The sequence below is a fragment of the Oryzias melastigma genome, linkage group LG4 (assembly GCF_002922805.2).
Source record: "Oryzias melastigma strain HK-1 linkage group LG4, ASM292280v2, whole genome shotgun sequence".
Lineage (NCBI taxonomy): Eukaryota > Metazoa > Chordata > Actinopteri > Beloniformes > Adrianichthyidae > Oryzias > Oryzias melastigma.
Genome location: NC_050515.1, coordinates 21,496,475 through 21,503,388, shown reverse-complemented (window position 1 = coordinate 21,503,388; position 6,914 = coordinate 21,496,475).

Below are 6,914 nucleotides of genomic sequence, written 5' to 3'. Positions count from 1 at the left end.
ATTGTTTCGATTTACAATCTCACACTTTAACTCTAATAAATATCAAAGTATTTGTCAAAATTCAAATTTAAGTCAATTTTGTGTGGTTATGATAAACATATTTCAGATAACTTGTGAATTGAACTTAGCAAAAGGTTAAACTTTCCATTTATACAACTAATTCATTTAACATAAAAAACAGTTTTAGTGACTCAATGAACTATCAATCTATTTAGTTCATCAAATCAAAAAAATTTATTAAAGATTTATTAAGTTTCAAAATTTGAAAGAAGAGAATTAAGTAGAGAACATCTTTAAAGTTCTACTCAAATCATCTTTTGATCCATTTTAAAATTGTTCCCAGTGGGTTTTTACTATTCATTATGGTTGTGCTGTTTTCAGCCGAAATTTAAAAAAAAACTGCACCGTTCTTTAGGACATAGTTTCTGCAGAGCAGCAGTAGTTTTTTTAGACATTTGTCTCCAAGTTGTGGGCGGGACCGTTGATGCAAAGTAACCCTGACAAAACTTCCTGTCTATCCCTGAGCTATCCATTTACATGCTTTCCCTCTAGCTTACAGCCCCTCACAACCCCAATCTAAGTTTATATAAGAATTCCTTCCCTACTCACTGTATAGCGTGTTTGCCATTTTCTAGTGCTGTCCGAATCTAAAATTCCAAGACAGAGTGCACTAGAAATTTCCCAGAAGTCTTGGCAAAAAACCAGCGTGCATTGATCCTCAGTACATTAGCCAATATAGACTACAATAGAAAAAACATGTTCCTAATAGCTCACCTGGTTGAAAAAAAGATTATAAATATTTATAAATGCATTTTTGGGTTGAATCTTCTTTATATACGTCATCCATCATTCCCCTTTTTTTATCAATAAGTCTCTTGATGTATTGAAGTTGTGCGTAGAGTTTAGAGTCACAAACACTGTTAAGGCATCAGCAACAAACCTCAACATGTCCTCTGTGCGGAAATGTTAGAGAAAAAGCTTACTTAAAAGTCTTTGTAAACTGGAATGTGAAGATTTATTGATTATCGGCACGTTTAAAAATATCAGCATATCAGGAAATATTCCAATATCGTGCATGTTTTTTTTTCTTCAAAGAGTGGCACCATGGGAGTTTTCACACTGGGTCTCAAACAGCCTTTGTTCCGGCTGCATTCAGACATGGAATATTATCTGCTCATCCCTCCTTTAAATTCCACCCTGTTGGGGCCATCTTCCCTCCAGCTCTCCCACTACCTCTCCCCTCTTCACTTTATGTTTCCCATCCTGTAGTCACCCCCTCCCCTGCTCTTCCTCCCATGTCACAGCACTCTGTTAAATTGCTCCTCTAATGGAAAGGACGGCAGTGTGGAAATGGAGAGAATTGAAAAGAGGAGAGGAGGAAATCAATGAGATAATAGGTAGGGCAGGGGGCCAGAGCAGCAAGGTTGGCCCCTACGCTGGAGTGTGGAGACCACACACACACACACACAGTTGCAACACACTTCTGTTACAGTATGTACATTACACACAACCCCAGGTCTGTACACGGGCTCTCCATTCAGGAGTCACTCAGCTGACTTGTGTGGGGGCTGCACATGTGAGGCTGAAGCGTGTGTATGGTGGGGGGGGAGCGGTACAGGGGTTATGGCGATAAATTGCGCTGTCCTGTCACTTCTATTTGGGGCGGATTGGGGCTGGTGTGCAGGGCGCCGCTGGAGGTAATTTGCTGCCGTATTTCAGATGGGCTGGAAATGGGTTTAGAGCGAGAGTTCATGCCTCCCATTAAAGGAAGGGAGAGGGTTACCCCGAACGCATCCCGCGCACAAAACAACTGACATGGACGCTCGGCGCGTGGAGGGCTGCTGCAGTGCTGCAAAGCAGAGCGCGGACCTGGACGAATGCGAAGAGCCGGCTGCGCTCGCACGTGCACGGGGCACCGGCTATGAGCACGTCATAACTCAGCGGCACAGACGCTCGGCTTCACTGAAACAAGATCGGTGGCTGCCCTACACGGGGCAACTGCAGCCAGGGGAGCAGTAATGGGGGGCTAATGCTGGAGCGCCGACTGCCACCCAGGGAGGCTTAAACGGAGACGGGTGGCCCGCAGAGCCACAATGGAGGTTAATGGGGATATGACATGAACAGTTAACACAGATGGCAGTTAACCCTGACACACAGCTGCAGACGAGGAGGGGGGGTTAACCAGGGGTGTGAACACCCCATCTGTTAGGGGTTTATTAAAGGGGTTCAAACCTCCCTCCATTCACAAAACAGTGTTTCTGTTTCAAACTGAAAATGGTCTGATACGTCAAAAAGGTTTAAAGTAGTGTTAGAAAAGTTTTTCTACACCTCAATATTTATGTTGAAAAACATCTATTTCAGGATTTTTCAACCTATTTCTAAAATAAATTATCTGCCTAAATTGGTAATTGAAAAAAAATCAGTTAAAAGCAAAATAAAAAGAAAAATTTTTGATCTACATAATAAGTTTCAGAAAAGTTGGGACAAGAGATAAAGATAAAACAAATGGAGACTCAACAGATCAGAAAACATTCTTCCATTCTTCTATTGTTGGTGAGTCAGTGTGAATTGTAGAATCGGTTTCCATAATATGGGGTTCCATTTGTGCCAAAAATATGTTTTTGCGTCCACTGATGTGTTTTTGCATCCACAACGACAAAAGCAAACACAATGCAAATGTTTAAAAATAAAGCAAGCTGAAACATCACTAAGCAAAATATACATTGACATACAATGTTCATTAAACTTGTTCATTAGACATCTCGGTGGACATAGACAACGGTCCATCGCAATAGCCAAGTGACCACTGTATACGGTATATACTGTTTAAATCAACAGCAGCTGGTAATGTAAAAATCCTACACAACATATTGTTTTTAAAAGTTATTAGCTTGTTTCGACTTAGCAAGGCAAGAGAGATTGGCTCAGAATGACAAAGTGTGGAATGACTTCAGACAGCTTTATGAAAGGGTCTACATGGAGCCTCTAACACACAGAACTTCTGCTGGAATTAGCATTTTTACCTCTACGCTTTTGCCTACCTAGCTCAGGCAATTCTTGACTGATTTGTGCTTTATTTCCCTTTAGGTGAACACCCTTTGCTTCAAAATGGGCTGATCAACTGCTGATCTGATCAGAATGAAGCTCCTATAATGCAGAGACGATGTTTGCTTGAAATAACCAGTCCTTGGTTCTCATACCATATCCAAGCTTGTTACTTTTTCAGGCATCAACAGCCTTCTAGTGACTCAATACTTGTGTCATAAGAGTTTACTGGAACCTAAATCCATCTGCTAATAATGAGGGGCAAATAGCGCAAGGATATTTGGAAAAGTAGAACCAGGGTTGATTTTGTTCTGGGTTTTATGAACAGAATGGTAGCATTTATCTAACCCTTTAGAGCCCAATTCAATGAATCCATACTGATACTTTTCAAACAGTTTGAAAACCAAATTATTGGACAGCAAGTTTAACAATAATTATTTTAATAACCTTTCTCTTGAGAAAAAAAATTCTGCTATAAAGACTGCTGCATAGACTCTTTGACCAGTCTTTAAAAAGATTCCATGTGACCCATTTGAAATAGCTCAGTTTGAAAAAAAAAAAAATCAGCTGAGCCTGAACAAAAATAATTATGTTATATATTACATGAGGGGAGCTGAAATGCTATGAACTTCTTCAGAGCTGCACCAATCAAAGTGGCAGACGGCAATGCTAGATCCATCTGGTATAAAAACTGGAGCACGTAAGTGCTGAATCAGTTCCTCTTCTCAAGAGCTGATGGAGACAGAACCAGGGATAAAGAGAGTGACTAAAATGAAGATAGGAGCCTTAACAAATGGTGGTCATATTTAGAAGATTCATGTCTCGCTGCTTTTTGCCAGCTTTCAATGAAAGAACGAATAAATCTGGTTTGAAAACGGCTGAATAGTAAAGTAAAAAAAAGAAGAAAAAAACAGAACTTGAGCTGCAAAATTTTTAGTAAATACTTCTGATAAGAAGGAATGTAAGACAGATAATGGCAATTTGAACTCAAATTTCAACAATATCAAATTTTTAAAAAGAATGTTTAATGTTGTTTTTTTTATTTGCTCCCTTTTTCATCTAACATGTTTATGTGAACTCACCCATCATCCAGTCATGGCCTAAAATATTGGCACCCTTACAAATATGTTAGAAATTGCAACAATTCTCTCCAAAAATTGTTCCAAATTCTTTGGTATTGACATGTTCATTATTTTTAGCTTCCACTGGAAAAACACAAGAAAAAAGGAGAAGAAAAGTCAAACCTGGCTGGCAGAAGTTGACACAAAAATTAACAAAACAAAAACACTGGAACACTGGAACCCTCAACTTAATAATTGGCACCACCACCTTTGAAAAAATGACATAATAGCTTCTTGTAGCTGTTCCTACACGGTTCCTGGATCACCCTTCTTTTGCAAACCGCTCCAGCTTACTCAGACTTGAAGGATGACGTAGCCCAAGTGCTAATTTAAAACACACACTCCGAGGAAAATTGTGTTTTTAACTCGTTCTCATAGCTTTTTTCTCATATCATATAGGAAAATTTAGTTTAAAATTGCATTTCTGAGTATTTCTTTATTTAAATCGTTAAAAATCAGGAGCAGACAAAAAAATGCAGTTTGAAAAAGCTTGTAGCTCTGATGTACACGCTACAATCAGCAGGCCACAAGCCCTTTACTAAACTCCATTCTGATGAATCCACTTGCAGACATTTAGATCCATGTATGTCTTCATTTTCCTTGTCTGAGCTGGTGTCTGGCTAAAATCTAAAGCTCCAATATTGCTCGCCATTATTGTTGCACCTGTAATGCTGGGTTGGGATTGTGAGGGGCTGTAAGTTAGTGGGAGAGTGTGTAACAAAATGGGTGACAGGGGGTGGGGTTAGGCTTCTACACGCCAAGAGTCCCGCCCACAACTCAGAGGTGAATATCCAATAAACTACTGCTGCTCTGCAGAAACTATGTCCCAGAAAATAACAGGTTTTTGGATTTTGGCTAAAAACAGCATAATCACAATAAAAAAAAAAAAAATACAGAGAACGCTTTTAAAACAAGGAGCGTAATATTATTGCATAATAATTTTTTTTTAAATCATGTTAATCTCGATTTTAATCTACAACTTTTGTTGTGTTCTCAAATATAAAAAACGTGTGACTTTGTAGTTATTTACAGAACTAACCCAAACAAGCCCATAACGGCACAGCTATTATCTACTTTGTAAGGGATAAAGCCCGACGAGTGTTCGATATCATAATCTGATGTTTTTATGTGATAAATTAGAGGTATGTGGACCTGATGTTTTGTCCTTATGCTTCGTTTTGTTTTTTCTTAATTGTTGGAGATTTAAAAAAATGCCCCTCGTTGGTGTAAGAGTAAAAGGTTGGAAGTCTGTTATTATCCAAAATTTAATTTAAGTAATATCTCAAAATTAAGTTTTTCACAGTAAATATTAGGTTAAAAATAATTGTGATCAAAATAGATTAATTAATCACAGGTCACGATTAATCAATTGCACCAAAAAATGAAATGCAAAGCTGAACTATTTAAAATGGCTAAAAGATGATTGGAATGAGACCTTATGATCTCTCCACAGCTGTTCTATGGAATTCTGATCTGGTTTCATTGTTGGTCATTTCAAAACCATTTCTGAGAAGGTTTTGAAGTGTGTTACATTAACTTGGGCAACAATCCCAATTAATAGTTTTTACGTAGAATAAGGATCATGTTTATTCAAGGTATCCAGTGCTAGAAACAGTAAAGCACCTTCAAAAAATCCTCAAATCTCATTTATGTTTGACTGTAGCGATTGAATTCTTCCCTTGCTTTAAAAATATGGAAAGGACGGTGAAAATCTGCACCACCCTCAAAAAACAGAACCAAAGGCAGACAAAACAGTAGCACTGGCAGACAGAGCCCTCTGGATCTACACACCATCCACCCAGATCTACATCAGTCAACTAGAATAAATCTAATTGACTGAAGGAGTTATCTCTGACTGTTTTGCCTGCTTAATGCGCCTTATAGTTCAGCACACCTTATTTATGATACACAAGTTCAAAATTATACCATTCATTGACAGTGCGCCTTATAATCCAGTGCGCCCTATAGTGCAGAAATACGGGTAATCTGATGTAAAATGTCAGTGAGATATATTGTAAAATGTGATCAAAATTTCTGAACATCTTTTGTATTTTTTATAATGCAATTCTTGGTAAAATAATATATAACTGAATGTTTGTTTGGCATAAAGAGGTAAAAAATGTATAAAAAAAGTTTTCCGGAAACACAAACAGTCTACTTTTGTATAAAATCCTCATGTGATGTAAAAACAGAAAAACTCAATATTCCGAGCAATAGCAAAGATCCATGGTTGTAAAGCAGTTAAAAAGTAGAAAAAAAAGTGTTTTTTTCTGTATTTCTCTTAAATGACAGCAATGCAGTAAACAAAGAAACTGGAGCATGTGTGCCTCTGTCATTTTTGCTTAATGCTCGAACTCCTCTCTAATGATAAGTTTGTGTATCTTCCTCTCTTTTGGGAAAACAGAGAGTGTGAAGGTCAGAGTGAAAGACTTAAACTCATCAAAATCCAACGGTGAAAAATATGAGGGCAAAAAAGAAGAAGCAGAGGACAGAGCACGGGCGCAAAGACGCTCCCCTGAGAGCAGCATGTACACTGTGTGTTTGAGTGTGTACATTCCTCTGACCACGCGATGCACAGATAAAGGAGAGCGCGATTCAGCATTACTCGAGCTGTTGATGAATGATCCGACTTTTGTTTTAGTGACAGGGAAGAGTTTGGATGGTCGCGCGGCCGCTCAGAATAATGCTGCCCTTGTCTGTTTGTCTGCAAACCAAGCATTAATTCGCTCATATTGGGAAACAGTTACC